General features: G+C 39.3%; 1 long non-coding RNA gene across 1 annotated transcript; it reads right to left on the reverse strand.

Moving 5' to 3' along the window:
- Window positions 1–12,859: 12,859 nt before the first annotated feature.
- LOC127471664 (uncharacterized) lies at window positions 12,860–14,628 on the reverse strand. Its single transcript, XR_007904724.1, has 3 exons — window positions 14,455–14,628; window positions 13,874–13,967; window positions 12,860–12,892 (listed from the first exon to the last, which is right to left on the reverse strand). It is a non-coding gene; the product is annotated as an uncharacterized LOC127471664 (long non-coding RNA).
- Window positions 14,629–18,488: the final 3,860 nt, after the last annotated feature.

Here is an 18,488-nt window from a genome sequence, read left to right on the forward strand (position 1 = left end):
GTGATACGACTGAGAGTGAGGAGAAAGAACACCACACATTTATTTTTAAGATCATCATCACTAGCGATAAAACTTATGGGAGAAGTGAGCATACTTCCTATCTGTATGCGTTAAAAACAGACGTATTCAAAGTAAGTAAAATGTAAAAGATACAACTGGAAGGCTCCATACACAGCGGGTACAACTTAGCGCATTTTCAAGAGCTGTTTCAACTGTGTTTAAAAGGAGTAGCAAATTCCCAAATTAAATCACGCTATTTATAGCTAAGACAAAGAGCTTCACACAGCAGGAGGATGTACTAAAGAACCGTTTTCCCCCACCTGTTTCCTTTGCAAGAGCTTAAGTCTCTCTATCTACATCTTCCTAGTAATCGCATATCTGAAGTAATTTAGCTCAGTTATTGTAAAACAATAGGAGGGGTGCCAATAATCGATCTGGGATTCATTAAACTTGGATTTTTCAGCAGTAAACTTCTGAGATTCTAATCTTCACTCAGCAGATTAGAATTTCATATCAGAGTCACAGGAAAATAAACACTATACCTGAACAAAGTATTTATCACTGGCCTACTTGCTGTTCACACACTTGGCTACCACAGGCACCAACTTACATCCAACTCATACATGTAATATAACACCGAGATCCAGGAGGCAGTGACTACAGGATCAAAGCTTTATTTCAACTATAACACAGTATATCCATGGATTATAATCCTTGAGCAAACAGAATATCATAGTAATGAAGACCTTAGCATTACAAATATGTTAAAACAGCTTGCATTTGGGGTGATATTTAAGGTCAAGTTGTATCTGAACACAACTATTAAAATATTATGAAAATTACCATTATGGAGTAAATAATATTTTCTTTCAGATATAACCTCTAAAAGTACATTCCATTTCAAATTTGGTTTTCTTATTTTTCAGTACCAACAAACTCAAACTGAGCATCTCTATCCCCAACCTGCTCTATGTGAATAAAAAAGACAGAAATGACAGCCTAAAATTTAGCTCCCAGCTCCTATGAAAACATGACCCTGAATAAATACAACCTAGATACCATAGTATCAAATATCATTTGTCCAAACCAACTTATTATTTCAAATGTACTCCCAAATTAAATTAATAGTCTTGAGGAAGATTGTGCAGAGTAAGAAATTTCTTATCCTAGGGAAAACTAACATGCCTTCTGCTCCTGCCCCCACAGCCAGAATAACTGAGAAAGTAAAAAGCTTGGGAATGTGATGGCAGAGGTGACAAGATGGGTGAACAGGCTGTGCTCCTGGGTTAGCATTGGGGCTACTCATCTGTGCATAAACCTAAAAAAGGATGATTAATTATTTCTTCTTGCAAGATACTCAAAGATGAACTTACAGACAGGCAAAACCTTTGGGTTTTCTCACTGCTCTTCTCTCAATTGCTGTTCCCCACCCACCAAAAAAGCACCAGAAGCAACAGGCTCTTAGGACCACTGCAGCATATATATATAATATATTTTAACATAATAGGGTAAGTAGCAAGTCAAGACTGCAGAGTAACAAGTTAGAGTTTTTTAAGGGAAAAACATTTAGTCAGGATGGCTAGGAAATTACAGAAGATATCTATGATGTAATATCTATATTTTATATTTATATATATATAAAAGTTTGGGAAAGGATGTGATAACTACATAGAATTGATATGTTTAAGGTAATAGCCTTGACTTGGTGTAGAACACCCATTCAGGATGTCATATAAGGCCAGTATTGAATCACATCAGTATCAATCAGTTTGGGGGAATTTAAAAATTTTTTTTTAAACACACTAAAGTTTCTCATTTGCTTTCTCAAATCTGTACCTATAGAAAGGCGAGCAGCAAGCTAGCTCAGCTGTAGTAAACTAAACTTAACAAATTAGGTAGAACAGGAGATGCCATATAATTATGTTCCCTGACACTGTGTGCCCTGAGGTCTGTGCCAAATCAGGAGACACTCACTCCTGTACCTTAATGTCCCTACTGTGTCCCCCCTGCCCCTACTGCTGTGCTGTTTCACAGTCACAGGCAATTGCATTCATTTGTTTCAGACCACAGGCCAACACCAAGGCCCTTGTTTCTGAGAGCAGTCACCTACAAACATTCCTGCTTTTAATGTTTCTCTTCAATTTTTACTTTTCTGGACACCTTCCTATACAGCTTTCCTTGCACTTGTTGTCCTAGTGCTTCTTAAGTTATGCTGCAGGAAAAATTAAACTCCTTCTTTGAAGATAATTTCATTTTAATCTCATACACGCTATGTGAACACCCAACTGCAGCATGGAAACTACTCTAATCCTGCTTGCAGGTGCCTTTCCCTGCACGCTGCCAAATCCTCATCCATCCAGCTGCCATGCCCTCAATGTCCACACACTTAGCTCTCCTTCCAGGGGAATTCACAAGGGGCAAGGAGATAGTGAGTATCTGCATTGTGTCCCAGTGGTGAGGCGGAGTCAAAAGAGATAAAGACCCAGATTATTCCTATGTATAAAGTACTTAGGGGCCAGATTTTAGTTTAAGTGATTTCCCTCTGGATGCAAAGACCGGGATGAATCCCAGTCTTTGTTAGTGACTAACTGCTCACCCATCCCTTCAATCTGGGCATCATGTGTAATAGCTTTTCCCTTCTTGTCTGCTCAACTGGCTCCAAGTATTTGCTTTTTAAATGTGAGCTCTATTACTGTAAGATCCATCCACATTCCCGCTAAATCAGATTGAGAATCACATTGTGAGCTTACAGAAGAAAATATTACCAAGTTGTCTTTGTGACAGAACACTGAGTAGGTATAAAATTGCAATAGTCTCTATGCCAGGTTTTTTTTAAGATCTCAGCTTGTAAGATGAAAGCCTAATTTGATATTTTTGTAGTTATATAACAGTTCTAATATTTTGTGACATTTTGTATTGTGACACTATAGATGAAATTGTCATCGGACTGACACCCTTTACTGTTTATTCCTTAATTACAACTGTTAACAACACTGCAGAGAAGCGTGCTAATCTGCCATCACATATTATGAAAACAACGTTATTGTTACAAACACCAACACCCACTCAACAGGATAATTCTAAGATGGCAGTTTCTGTAAAAACTTATCAGTTTAATGGACACTTCAATAGAAAAAGTTTTAAATGAACTCTTAATATTCCTGTGGAAAACATACAAAAATTTTATATCGCAGCTGAAGTTTTGATTTTATTGTGTCAGTGATTTTTCATGCAACACAGAGTTGTATATATTTAACCAGTAGTTTATATCTCTGTAGCATGGAGATGCATAGACAGTTAACTAGTAGCTTAGTAAAATTTGTAATAATTTCATTTTCATATCCTCAGACACTGGCAGAGATAAATTTTTTTTCTCCTGCTTCCAGGTTGGGGTGGAATTATATTGTTGGATATGAGATTAAATTTTAACAGTATATTGACTCGAGTACAGGTTCTTAATAATAAGAAAAAAATAGTATTTTCTAGGCTTCTTTTGCTTGGGAAGGATTCAGTTTCTGCAGACCACATCACACACCTGGAAGGATCTTCGACTGAACTGATACTGAAGTTCTGTATTGTGAATTTTTCATATCAAGTGAGCCCACTGCACAATTAAAACTCACCAATACTACACCTCTGTAGGAGGAAGCTGAGCAGCTGTTCAATGTCTGAAATGAAATTATTAGCTCCTCAACTTCTATATATGCTTTGTTCTTGGACAGCCACTTCCACCTACCTTTCAGTTTGCTTCTCCCAAACTTTTCATGTCTAAGAAAAAGTTCTCACTTGTAGATTATATCAACAGAATGAAAATAGCATTAAGGGCATCCTCAAAGTAGCGAAAAGCCCTGGAGATTTGTTTCCCTACCCCTTAGACAGGAAATACAACGTAGGCAGAAGGAGGTTGGGAAAAGCAGCAGTGGTTACTGGAGTGAGGGGCAGAAGTGATGAAAGTGGCAATGACAAAAATCAGGGAAAACAGGATATGGAAATTCAAGGTTGTTCCTTCCACCGTTGCTCTCATGAAGGTTTTTACAGATTCTTGGTGCTAAACCAAGGCTACTCTGATGCACACAGCCTGCCTTTCCTCCTAATGGTAAATTCCTGCTCTCTCCCTCATCCACGAACAGGCATGCAGCACAGATGACTGAAGTGAAGAAGGATAATGCAAGAATCTGTCTTTACTTATCGCACTTACATGTAGAAGCAGAGGATTAAAAATAACCTAAAACTCTTCTCATACTGAAAAAGCAATTGCCTTGGTGGAAATCTGTACACCAGTGTTTCTCACTCTTGATCCTAAAAGCCCCTTTGAGGATCGCTCCTCTAATACAGAAAAAAAATAAGGAATTGTACACAATGTAACAATGGAATCAAATTATCCAATACAGTTAATTTTAATTTAAATTATTTACATTTCAATTTACTGGCATGATATTCTGTTGCCCGATCTGGATGATCTTCTCTGCTTAAGTAATAAATTACAAAACAAAATGCAACTAGAATGTTTATTTTTGTGAGTCTTCTTCTGAGTAGTTTATGTTCTGCTTTGTAGCTTTCATTTTCTTAAAGCCAATAGGAACTTCTGCTCTTCCTAAAAGAAATTCTTCCCACTTGGGAAGAGATTCTTTTATTGATGCCCAATAGAGAGTCTGAGAAAGATATAAGAAAAAATAAACTTAATTTCAAAATCTGTGTCAGCCTGTTTAAAACAATATATAGATATGCAAAACATTATTAAATCTTACTTTATGAGTGAAGCAATTCAGAAAACAATAATGTACTTACACATGAAATTTCAGATTTCTAGAATGATACGAAATATCAGCCTGGAAAGATTTCATTCTGCAGCGTGAACTGTGAAGTGACTGAATGTGCCCTCTTGTGGTAAGCAACAGATTAGTTTAGACCCTCACAGTACCTTTAATAAACTATTTTTCATGATAATATACTTTTCCTGAAACAGCTTTTATATTTAAGTATGTAATTAGTGGAATTTAATTTTTAAGTGGAAAAAAACCCGGTTTAATATTAGAAATGAAAAGTGCACATTTACCAACGTAAACTGATTATGCTAGAAGAGTCTGCAGTACTATAATTCTAAATATTTGAGTAAAATTTTAGATGTGATAACTCGCTGATGAAGTTATAATCCCCAGTATTTGGACCAACAAATAAAAAAAAAAAATCTGTATACTTAGCTTGCAGTCTAGGAAAACCACTGTGGATCATCTAACCCTTCCTCCTGCATTATGCTGTGCCTCTGAGTAATGAATTTAACTTATTATTTATCTGTGGAATTCATCATTCATCATTTTTGTATTGGTATCCTAAGAATAACTTTGTTGTCTGCAGGATTTTCAGGAAAATTTCAAGTGCTGTGTATTATCTTTTTTCCCCCCAAAATAATGTGATTGAAGAACCGTATTAAGCCAACACCTTAATCCATCCACCAATGAAAGTATTTTTAGTCATTGATGTCCATTCAGAAAAAAGTAATTTTGTAGTAGAGAACAGTTATGGTACATATGTAGTGAGCCTTTTTATTTTACTTAATTATGTAATGTGGGAGAAACGTAGCCCAAAACTGAACATCTCCCTGCAGGGTATTAGATTCCTGGCTAATCATTTTGATCCTTGCATGTGGCTCAGATATAACTGTGGCTCTTGCAGATTTACAAAAATATTTTCTTCAACAGATTTACTCAAAGAATCTTTTTTGACAAGCATATGTGCTGTCACACAAAACTACTCCGACTTAGCAAGCTGGGGATCCATTATAGCCATAACTTTCAGAGTATATTAATACAGACACATATATGGCTGAGTGAAATATGCTCAGAAGTGTTTTGGAACAAAGCACGCACAAGAATTTTGTACCATGAAAGAAAGTTTTCTTTTTCCACTATTTATAGCACTCCTCTCTAGAAGTATAAAAAAAAAAAAAAAAAAAAAGCTGAAATAGGATCTTCTCCTCCAAATAGTAACTCTGCTCTCTCTAAAATTTCACCGCTGCTGCAGAGTGCAGACATTCTGCAGCCAGAGCAATCGCTCAGCAGTCTCCCATTTGTGAGGACTTGGCTTTACATGGTGCAAGCAGCTCAACACCCAACACAGGACACAGGGAGCAGCAGTCCAAAACTGACCCAGAAAACCCTAGCTGGTGTCTCAAAAGTCCTCAAGGAGTCTAGAACTACTTCCAAACACAGTAAAAATAGGTTCACTGTTACTAGCTTGGCATCTTTCTTAGCATCAATCAAGATGTATAGGTATCCAGGAAAAAAAAAAAAGTACCTTTATGCCTAAAAATGTCTAAAAATAAGCATAATAAAAAAGCCATAGTCACAGCAGGCTGTTTACAAAATGCAATGACAGATAAAAACTTTTAACAGTAACCAGAACAAGAATTGATGCTTCTCATTTAAGTAATAGCCTAAGCATGACAACACTTGCCCAGCAGGTGTGAAGCTAAGGCACAATACACCTCTTTTCACAGCTGACAGTGCTAAAAACGTACCTTTGCCCTTCCCTGACAGTGCCCCAGCACCCAAACCTGTGTGGGACTCTGTGCTGCTGTGCCTGTGAGGACTAAATCACCACGCAACGCAAAACCCACAAACCGTTGGTGCAAGAAACACAAGTGGGAATCTGGCTGCTCAAACTTTTTATATTCAAATAATGTTTACAGTCTCCAGGTTGAGAAGCAAAAATAGAGTGTTCCTGCAGCAGCAGTACTTTTTGTAAGCTTCCATATAACCACAAAATAACTGAAGTGAAATTTCCTCTGTTCATGCTGATAAACTGTTGACCCTGAAATGTAAAGATGACAATCTGTGGCAAACTGAAAATGGGATGACCATATAAAACAAACTAAATTACTCTAACATAATAAACACAGTAATCCTCTGATATTCACAATATTAATTTTTTTATATTTGACTTCATTTTAAAATAGAATTTTGTATAGATCTGAAAGATGATAAATATTTCCACCAGAATGCTCCAGAATCTAGGGACCTTGCCCCAGAATTTAGGTTCAGCTTGCTACACAGTACACAGGCCTTTGGCTATACCAGTCACTGGATTTTAAAATCAATTATTTTCACTTTAAGAACATGCTTCAGGGGAAAAAAACCCCAACAAAATATTTGGTAAACAGCAAATAAAAAGACAGAGTTCTAGGACTTACTTCTAACTTAACAGTTTCAGGATGTGGAAGTAAACACACTCTTTCTTGCAGCCTTTTTTCTGCTGCTTCTATATCCTAAAACACAGGCAAAGTATATTTTTAAAACAAATGCTGGGAATTTTAAAAGGAAAATAGACATTCACATAAAGGCATTTCACTTAATAAACCCATTAAATCTAAAAAGCATTCAAATAATCACACTGAAGTTCAAATCTTTGTTTAGGCATTCTGAAATCCAACTTATACTAGTTAGACTAACACCCTACAGCTGGTAAATATGTTTGCTGTACCTTTTTCATACAAGAGTACATTTCAGGACCATGTAGGACTGTTGCTGTAAAAGACTGTTATTCTCTCTGGACACCAGGGTAAATCAGTTAAATTCTGTTCTATAAAACTTAAGGAAATAGAGGGGAAGAGAACATCTTTTTCTGTGCTACAAGAAGACTGAAGTATGTATTCTAGCTACTGTAACTGTAAAGTAACTAGGCAAATTATGTGCAAGATCTTTACTTCTCAAGACAAAGATGACTTGCTAATATGCATGCATAACATGTGCACAAAAATGTAGAGCTGCAGCAAGCTGTTCACCAGACAAACTTGGATGACAATGCACCTCACATAGCTTTCTTACAAAAAAATCAGTATTTGGGTTTCTGTATGTCCAGTGGATGTGTGTTGGATTCACAAAGGCCTATATACATTTTTTTTAAAAAAAAAAGAAGCAACCAAAAAACCAACAGCAACAAACAAATCAAAGCATGCCCCCAAACTCACCGCCCTCCCCCTTTAAAGTTCTGACCCGTTCTTGTGGGCTTAGTTCCATACCCAAACATTGAAGAGATTGAGTTGTGGGCAGATGAAGAGAGACAGAAAGGGACGTGGGAGTGGGGTGTGAAGAAGCCAAAGCTGAACAGAGTGGAGGGGGAAAGAAAGTATAGCAGATGGCAGAGTTGGGAGCAGAGAGCGGGTGTGAAGAGTACAACAGAAAAACTAAATGAGAGAGGAAATTCCCCAAAGGGACTTCCCAAATATTCACCACCACTGCTGCTGAAAGGAAGAGTGAGATTCTGGAGGAGCATATCCACAAGAGAGACCAAACATGATTACTCGTATTGAATAATAGCCAGTCTGAATACTTCAATAAGTACACAGCGCTCAACTCAGGTTTAGTTTGAAAAATATGACTCAAATTCAGTGAGTATGATTAATAAAAGCAAAAAAAACAAGCCTTACTGTTAGTTGAAGTTCAGCTTAGTGACAGATACAGTCAGTTCATTCAATTTACAGTGTTTGTCTTATTTCATGAATTCCTTTTACAATGACTGTATTCTCTTGTACATGATAACAAACCTAATCCAACCAAAACTGTTCTCCCTTTTCTACAGCAAAATCCATACTGCTGTAGGAAGTTAAAGGATGTTTGAGAAAAATCTGAGACCCAGTTTGCCCTATCCAAATCCTCAGAAGCAGCAAGTAGCTGTCCCTTTTCAGGTGAGAAAAGACTAATGGAATAAACATAAAGGGAGAACAAGAGCAATGATAGAAGCCATTTGAAATCACGATGTCAAAATAACAGAGGCCAACACAAACTTAAGTAACTTAAGCAAGGAATTTCTCTGCTGCACCACCAACAGCAGCAAATGTAGCTCGTGTTAGAATAGCTCAGGCCAAGTCTGGAGAATTTATCACCACACTGGAAAAAGGATCAATCAGCAACGTTCACCTCATTCTTCCATAGGATTTTCCTCCTTTCTGATTCCTGCTTCCTAATTACTGTAGGAATTTCAGCAGGAAGGAAGACCATCAATCATTATTTCTTTATATACTCAGCCAAGTCATTGGAATGTTCATGGTGATAGGAAATGAGTGTCTTTCAGGCAAGAAAGGAGACAGCAGTTGTGCATATATGTTTAGAAGAGAAGGTCACTTTGGCATAGCCTAGATATTGGACATGTCTTTTTGTTGCTCACTCCAGTTTGTATGTTGTGCAGTCTATTGTCATTCAGAATACTGATTTAATGACAGACAGTGAAAGAAATTTTTGCTGGAAGGTGTAGTATGCTTTAGAAAATAACTGTAACTACTGAAAGATTAGATGGCACTTCTTGTGTGTCTACAGAACTGGTAAGCTTTGTAGGAAAAATAAATCCCTGTCATCAATATAAAAATAAATACATCAGCAATATAAACTTCTTTGGAAAAAAACCCAGCAAATCAAATATGTCACAGTACTGAAAAAAAGAGAGCATCTTACAGTGCTTCCCCTAAAACCACAAGGACTGGAACAAAAACAATTCAAGACCCTTCCCCAGAGGTAAAATGGAATGCATGACACATGCATTGCTTTTAGGGGACCAAATTCAGCTGTCACTTATATTGATATCAGTCTGGCAGAATCCCACTTAAATAATTCTGGAATTACATGCCTGGGAAGGAAAGCAAATTTGCTCTAAATTACCTTCCCAATACTAATTACTATACAGCATATTCTTTCTTTTCTATTTCATGTTACAAGCTGTTGCAAAGTAATACATATTTCTAAACACAAGAAATATCACTGAGAAACAAATGTCATAAATTAGATTACAAATACTAGTCTAATTTCTGCTTTTATTACGACAACATTATATAAGCACCAAATGATACAGATTTCCCCAAATCTGCAGCCTCCCTCTAAAGACATCAAGGAAAATACTCTGATAATTATGTTAAAACGCTGAACAAGTGCTTATAATGTCAAAATCTCAATTAAAAAAAGGTTAGTTCCTTGCTTACTACTGATTAGAATTTAATCTTGAAATCTTTCCTGTGCATAAATACCAACTAGCACAGAGAAAGACAAATGCCTTTTGCTACGATCTATTACTGAAAACAACTGATTTTGCTTACATGCAGAAAACCAGAAATGCAAATAAAAAAATAACACTTCGTCATGTCCATGTATTTTTGAGTAGGCCAAATCAACAACTCTCCACATGGTAACTGTGAAATGTACAGTGCCTGGTATCAGGAACAATATTCTGAAGCTGGCACATTAATCAGTCTTGTTTTCAAGCTTCTCATATATTATGGTGCATAGATTTTTTTTTTCCTGTTTTCTTCTGTTATCAAAAAGCATCTGCAGGAGTGCATGCTTGTTAAAACTAGTATAAAATTAATAGATTTAAACTGATTTATGCTACTTTATCCTGCAACAGAATTTGTTTTGATACATATGTTTTTGCTTTTTTTCTGTACAAACACCAACATTTTTGACACTTGAAAGGAACAATTTTGAGGATGTGACAGAAGACGGCAAATATCTGTTTAACTGCAGAAATATTTACACTCTGTATATGTCTGAGCTATTGTTAACATTTCCAATACAATAAAGCTTTCATCATGGAAAAACACACTCAGCATTTATTGCGTTTGCCTGCACGTGTAAACTGAGAATGCATTTATAAATGCAAATAATTTATAAAATACTGTATTTATGAAGTAAAAATCTAATGTAAAATGCATGTGGAAAATGGGATCATAATGGCTGAAATTACTAAATTGATGGAGTAGGAGTTATGGAAAAAAAAATCCAAACCATTTACTTCTCCCTAGTGAAGCACCTGCATTATCCATACCCAATACAGGGGGGATTGATTGCCCCAGCCTGGAATGCACCAGTTTGCCAGTCCAAGCTGCAAAATCTTCCTTGTCACAGAATAGTTAAGAAGGCATCCCTGTCTAACTGTTTCACCTTGTCTACCCCTCCCTGAATATAACTTCCATTTAAATACAAAGAGGGCCTTCAACAGAATTATACCCACCCAAAATCTGAACATTTTAAACCTGAACCAGGCTCTGCATGAAGAAGCAAAGGATTTTGGGTGACACAAATTAATCTTGTGATCATCTAGAGTAAAATTTACTTTTTCAGTAAACACAATATATACAATATGGACCCTCAGTAAAAATGAGTATAAAGAAAATGCATAGGAAGTTCAGTTTTCTGCTACTTCCTGAAAAACCAACAAACATTTTTCAAATGCATCATATCAGTGGCCAAGTGCATCTCTTCTAACTCAGATGCCTAAGCCTGGGGTTCCAGAGGAGGCTTTTAGCATTCCAGTCCCTGCCATCAAACCTGGATCTTTTCAATTACCCATTCTCCAGTGTCTGCTGAATTTCTCTAGGAAACACAAACCTCACCTAAATGACAAGAGGTATGCGGAACAGCTGTGAACAATATAATAATGGTGTCACCTCTAGGAAGAACCAGAAACACCAAACACTACTTTCACAGACTTGCAGGTAAGATTCCTGCAGTCACTCTACACCTATTTAAAGAAAAACACCAAACTGAAAATCTCTTCTACAACTTAATGAAACTAAGGTGGGAGAGCAGTTCCTCCCCTGGACCAAAAGCACTATAGCCTGGTCAGCCCCTCTTTCCAAACATACCCCCATGTCTTGAATCGAAGCGTAGAGAGGCTGTGAGTCCTGTCAGACCCCTAAGCTCTCTCAGGCAGACATGTACTAGCATGTGTTGCATCTCCACGTACTTTAAAAAACATAAAAATATATAGTAGCAGCTTCCACTACGAGACTTTTATAAGAAGGGCATGGGAAATAGGTAGTGATGCCATCAGATAATAAAGACTTGTCATTTAATACTTTTTGGTCGAGTTCCAGAAGAGGGAACTGTACAGAGGAGAATTCAAATGACAACTATACAGCAAACACTTTTTTTTTTTTCTAATTATCTAAGCTACATAACCATGACATTTCGATGCGGTCCCTGGTAGTTGCAGAAACTTACATTTAAAAGTGCTGCATTCCTTTTATGAGCTGCATCAGCTGCTTGAGTTTGCCATGTCTTTTTAGTCTTTTTGTCTCCTAGATAAGTCTCCATCTGCTGTAGCAGCTCTGATCTCTGAGACAGTCTACAAAGGAAAACATTTTGCTAAGTGGGTAGAACATTTTGCTCAGGAGCTAGAAAATAACCTTTTTACCTTACCCAGTTTTCTCAAAACTATGGGGCTAATTAAGCCGGCTGCAGGGTGGGTGTGCTGGAGGAGGGAAAAGGTACAGGCAGGCATCACCTGCTGCGCTTGTATGAAGCTATAACGTTGTAACCAGCAGCCCTCATATGCTAAGGTGCTTAGAAACACTGAATCTCCCAGAACAGGAAAGACAGGGTGGGTTGGGGTGACTTGATCGGTACGGCTTTTGCTCATTGGCACGTACTGGTTGTTACAAGAAAAACAGACTTTTCTGAATCATTACTGGTTTTGCATCACAATCTGAGTTTACAGGGCAACAAAGAAGCAATTCTATAACTGAGGCGCTGAGTGAGAAAATCCAATTACCTTCCCCAAATAGGAATTTAACAGTGACAGGAGGTTAACAATGGAGATCTTAAACCAGTACCACCATTGGAAGTCAAAAAACTCATCAACCTAGATACCCTTAACGGCAGGCAAGGATGCTAATTCCAATGGTTCATGAAGGAAGGGTGCCACCTCCTGGAACTCCAGCCCCTTGCAGAGCTCGGATTCACGGGCACCGAGGGTCATGTGCAGGGAGGGAGGTCTCACACGACCCCAGCACAAACTGCTGCGAGGTAGAACACAACTACTTACATCTCCTCATGTCTTCGAGCAAGGTGAACCTCCTGAGCCAAATAGGATGACATTTTCAGCTGTTTGCCCTGGTTTTGTCACCCTACAAAAGGAAAATCAAGTGAAATTAAAACCTTCCAAAGAGAGACATCAACATACACTTTTCAGTATTAAACAATTCTGGTTAAAAAGTTGCACACATTATATTTATATGTCAGCTATCTACACAAAACCTGCCACAAGACATCGCTACATTATGCTTTGAATACATTCACACTACTAATGTTCACAATATGTTTTAGGAAAATCCTACCGCATTCTAATAATTTATGAGAGAATTAAAATTTTACTTTTGAGTTTCAGATTCAGCATTAAGTTTTCTCAAGTATCAGATGCTTACAACTGCACACAAACTCTGTGCTTGCAAAAACTGTGTATTACTGTTTACAGTACTGATTTCTGGCTTTTGTCATGTTACACTGAACACAAAGTTACTTGTAAATATGATTTTTAACTACTTCTCACAGATACAGTGAGACAGATATGGAGTATCTCACAGATACTCTTTATGTACAGGCATGATTAAACTAAGTAACTTGATTAACTAAGTAACTTAAGCTAATAAACTTAAGCAAAATTAAAATTTTGCAAATTAAGCAAAAACTTCTGAGCTCACGTTTTCAGCACTGTAACTCGGTACATGAAAGAGTACACAGTTTAAATAGTTTACATCTTACTGGTTCTTTTTTCTTATCCATTAAGGGGATCAAGTGCCCCCTTATGCAAATAAAGATCCTACGGCACTTTTCAGAAGGGTGAAAGTGTTTTACAGCCTATTGTTTTTTCGTTTCAGAAGTGATTGTGTCGTTGTCACATCAAATAAAATTAAATAATTTATCACGCGTTCGTAAGATTAAGGGGCGTGAGAGCTGAAAGATCTCATCAAGGTAAAGACAACGTTGGGAAAGGCCTCTCTGTCAAGAGTCACACTGCGACCAGTTATTTACACATGGCCTCTGCTGAAGTTGGGGTGCACCTTCTAGGGATGCGTGCTTTACCACACTCCGAAAACACTTCTGTCCACCTGGCCTGTTGATAAAATGCTCCCCCTTCGCTCGCTCCTTCCCTCGGCCGGGGCACGTCGTGCTGTTCGCGCCGTATCAGCTCATCAGCAACACCTTTAGTGGCCACAGGAGAAAACAGAGCACGGGCAGCGCCGCCGCACGCACCTCGTGCCTTTAGGGGCGCCCACAGCTCACAACGGGAGCGACAAAGCAGCACCAGCCCGAGCACCCCCGCCCACAGCACCGCGGGGAAACCGCTCCAACCGCAGCTGCCCCGGGCGGCTGCCAAGGCCGGAGGCAGCCCGGGATGAGCCCCCACGGGCAGCTCCCGGCTCGTCAGCAGCCCCGGGAGGCCCCTGGGGCCGAGGGCGGCGGGACAGGACGTGACGGGATGGGACAGGACCCTTCGGTCCCGGGGCCGCTCCCCCTCAGGCCGCGGCCCCGACAGGCAGGGAGCGACGCGCACCGCCTGAGCCCTACCACTGGGGAAGGGGGTGTCAGGATTTACGATCCGTCGGAATGCACCACCCCTCAGGATCGAGGAAGGAGAAGTCAGGCGATAAATAAGTAATTAAATACATAAACAAACCAGGTCGTTTACCTTTAGCCTCTCCGGCTTCCAAAAGAAAGACGACGACCCGCCATGGTCTCCGGGACGCCTTAAAACAACCCCCCGCCCCCCCCGGGCTGCCATGGAGACGGCCGGAAAGGTGGGGCCGAGCCGTCGGCTCGGTGGGCGGGGTCGGGCGGGGTCGAGACCCGCCTTCGCCCCGGGGATTGGAGGAGCGGGACGGCGCCGGGCCAATCAGGGCCGGGCCCGGGAGCGCTGAGGCGCGGGCGGGCGGTGGCGGTGGCGGCGCTCGCCCCTCACGGAGCCCGCGGGTCGCGGAGCCTCACGGGCCTTGCTCAGGGTCGTTTGCTTTTAGAACAACTGCTCCGTCCCCGGACAAGGCACACAGCTTTCCATGTCCGGCCCGGGGAGTGCGCCCGGAGCGCCAGCCCGGTTCTCCATGTGGTTTCCAAACCCTCTGGTGTGATCCTGCCCCCGTGTGTCGGAGCTGAATTCCTTCCCGGCTCCAGTATTGGAGAGTTGCTGAGGCGACTCCAGTCCTTTATAGTCAAACTTACATCCAAATGTACTTCAAATAAAAAAGCACAACTAGGCCACCTTTTTTTTTTAATCAATGTTTTGTCCTTAGCAGTAAACATAAACCAAAATATTCCGAGCCAGATAAAGCTGAAAGATAATTTTTTTCTTCATTTCATTGGTGTCCGATTGATTTTTGCATATTTGCAGCTTTTACACATTTGCAGCTGCAGACAATTTCTAAAAGCTGCTCTGAAAATGCTTGTGTTCCCTAAATATTTTCTTTCTGATCCTAGTTTAAGATGACTCATCACAAGCCTTTTTACTGCAGATCAGAAGTTTTTTCTTGGGACTATTCATCTCTGTATTTTCTATTTTTTCCCATTCTCTGATTTTACATTTCTGCAACAAATTAATATTAAGTCACTTCATGACATAAATACAAGTTCTTTCGTGTACTTGTCAACTTACCCATGCTTATTGCAGCAGTCAGGATAAATAGTACTTAAAAACTTACTTTAATTTTTTTTTACCATTGTGATTTAAAAACAAGACTTTCCAATAAATGACAGGGAGACATAGGAGTCAGTCCTCGTTTCTAATGGTGTGGAAAGCTAACGGTTACGGTCTCGATAAATTTAACAGAAAGCCCAAGTGTTTTGCATATTCCACTTTGAGCTATGCCAGCTCCCTGTAATGGCCGTGATCTTTCTTTCTTGTAGCATTTAATGAATTTCAGGAAGAATAGAGACAAATTGAAGTTTGGTTTACATAAACCATTATGGATGCCATTTGTGGAGAGAATGCAAAGAGCATTTTAGTTAAGTTACAGATACTATCAATTGTTCGGTGTCGCGGAAACAGAGACAGGAGGGAAGCCGTAATTTCTGCCTTATATGACAGTGGGTGAAGTTCGTAGCTAATGAGCTATAAACTCTTATTTTAACCTAGATCAGTTCTGGACTTGTCAAGAATACAAACTTCAAAATTATTGAAAAAAAATAGTGCTACTGACAGCCAGAAATCCCCATGTTCTGGTTTGGGATGGGGTAGAGTTAATTTTCTTCACAGCTGGTCTGGGTCTGTGTTTTGGATTTGTGCTGGACACTGTTGATAGTTCAGGGATGTTTTTATTACTGCTGGTCACGGCTTACATGGAGTTGAGGACTTTTCTGCTTCCACTCCATCTTGTGGGGGTGCACAAGGAGTTGGGAGGAGACACAGCTGGGACAGCTGGTCCCAACTGACCCAAGGGATATTCCAGACCATCTAGTGTCATGGTCAGTGCATAGACCTGGGGGAAGAAGTCATGTACATGGAGAAAGGCATTCTCCTGCAGATCTGAACGCACTGGCACCTCACTGCACTGTGTTCTACTGTTAAATGTGTGTCATATCACGTGTGTCTCCCCCCCTCAGTTTCCAGTTATTTCGTGCATCTTACAGAAAAAAACCACCTTTAATAATACTTATAAAAAGCCTTTTTTCCACCCTGATACTGTCTTCATTACTTCATAACTTCTTCTATCCTTATGTGAATTTACTGTTGGATCATTGCTACAAAAATTTGAAAAACTGGATACCTGCCAGTGGGACCCTGAGACCTGTATTTACCGCCCAGTTGTGCTCATACGACCACGTGTGCATTTTGTAGTTCCTCTTCTGCTTGGTCACAGCCTGCAGTAGAAGTGTAGGCATGAGATTGCGTACTCCATGAGCACTTAACTATGGATTAAGGACTTAATGTTAGCACTGAAATGGTAGGATTGTGACCCTACGTTTTTCCGAACCCTGCAATTTGATTTTGCTCTGAAAATTTAGAGGGGTTTCTGAGCGAAATTGGTGAATTGTGACACTAGGTGGCACTTAAATACAGCTAACAAACATTTTTGTCTCTTTCAACACACACAAACAGTCAAACACATTCTGTTCTAACATGCAGTTAATTATATCCTCCAAATGATGTCTTGGATTGATATTACTAAACAAACATGTATAAAATGTAATTACCGACAAGTGAAATAAATACTGTGGGCTTATAATTGCAAGATATGTTTTTTGCTTGTAATATGCTACACACCTGTGCGTAGTTTATATAGATAGTATTTTATTTTGTCATTTTTACTAACATTTAGGATGGCACAATTTAGCTTTATGTGCGTTTAGTTACTGCTACAAATTTTTGCCATATGTCAGTTTTTAAAAAAGGAAATGTTTTTATGTACTGGGATTGCAAGACATGAGTATTTCAAAGGGAAAACTGTAAGAAAGGAGTTTTGTTATATGAAACCGCTTAAAACTTTTTTAAAGGAATGCATATATTTTAGGGTTTTTTGCTTTGCTTTCCTCTTCTTTTTGTCTTCCCTTACCTTTTGGAGGTACACCTCTGTGGTGGTTTGGGGTAGGCCTTCCTTGGTGACCAGTTGCAAAAGTGTGCAAGGAAACGTCCTCCCAGAGCAGGAGCGAGCTAATAAAGAATCAAACACAGAAAGTTAAGAAATGGACTTCTAATTCCTTTTTCCCCTCACATTCCAATATTCAGAGAGCTGCTTTCAAACTTCCTGTTGGCAGGTCCCTCACCATTCCCTCTTCTGCGTTATGAATAGTTGGCTCCTCTGTGGTAGTAAGGTTAGAGCTGAGATGAAGCTCATAAATGCTAGGAAAACTCAACAATACATTCCTGTATTTGCTTTTTTTTTTTTTTTTTTTTTTTTTTTTGTGGCTAAAGGTGTATATTTGTTGTGGGAAGGACTGGTGCACAGGTAGAAGTCACAGGTTGTTGGAAAGAATTTGCCAATGCATTACTGTGTGCTAAGTCAAGCTAAAGTGAATAATCTGTGCTTGTTGGAATTGCCCCCGGACATCAGGAGACCTGTTTCAGGTGAACCAGAACCCAAACAGCAGACTGGGATGGGCTCAGCATCCATCCGCTGGTGCAAAAATAGTTGTCCAAACTAGAGACAGCTGGGCCAAGTTCAGAAACAGAGTTGGAAGACCTGTGTGAAGAGCAAGAACTGAGAGCTGTGAGGACACAGAGGTGATGGAACTTCAGCTGGTTTGTGTGCCTGCCAAAGTGTGGTATAAAACTGTGCATCAGGCCAGGCCAGACTCTGTCCAATGTCAAAAGAAAAAAGTAATGTTCTTGATAAAACGATGTAAGGAAGAAAATATTTTTTTTATGTTTCAAGTAGAGATAAAAACCTGATAAATAGGACAAAGCTAAGAAAATCAGTATTCAAGTGCAGATTTTTTTTTCTTTTGAGAAAGCTCCTTTAAGGTTCTGGAAATACAAGCTAGCCTGGACAATTCTTCAGCCAGTTTACTAATGCACGCACTCAGTCTTGTCAAGGGGATACACGCCCCAACAGGGTATGTTGTCTCCATCAGTAGTTTCTATGGTATAGCTACTTCTTTTTGAAGAGTTCAAGAAAATAATTTAGCCCTTAAGTTATGATATTAACTCTTCTCTTTAAAAAAAAGTTAAAAGAAGTCTATAGGTCTTGACTGACTTTAACAGACATACAGGTAGTAGAATGTTTTACAACTAAT

Source organism: Manacus candei, unplaced genomic scaffold (genome assembly GCF_025592945.1).
Source record: "Manacus candei isolate 608988 ecotype Guabito, Panama unplaced genomic scaffold, ASM2559294v1 h1tg000025l, whole genome shotgun sequence".
Lineage (NCBI taxonomy): Eukaryota > Metazoa > Chordata > Aves > Passeriformes > Pipridae > Manacus > Manacus candei.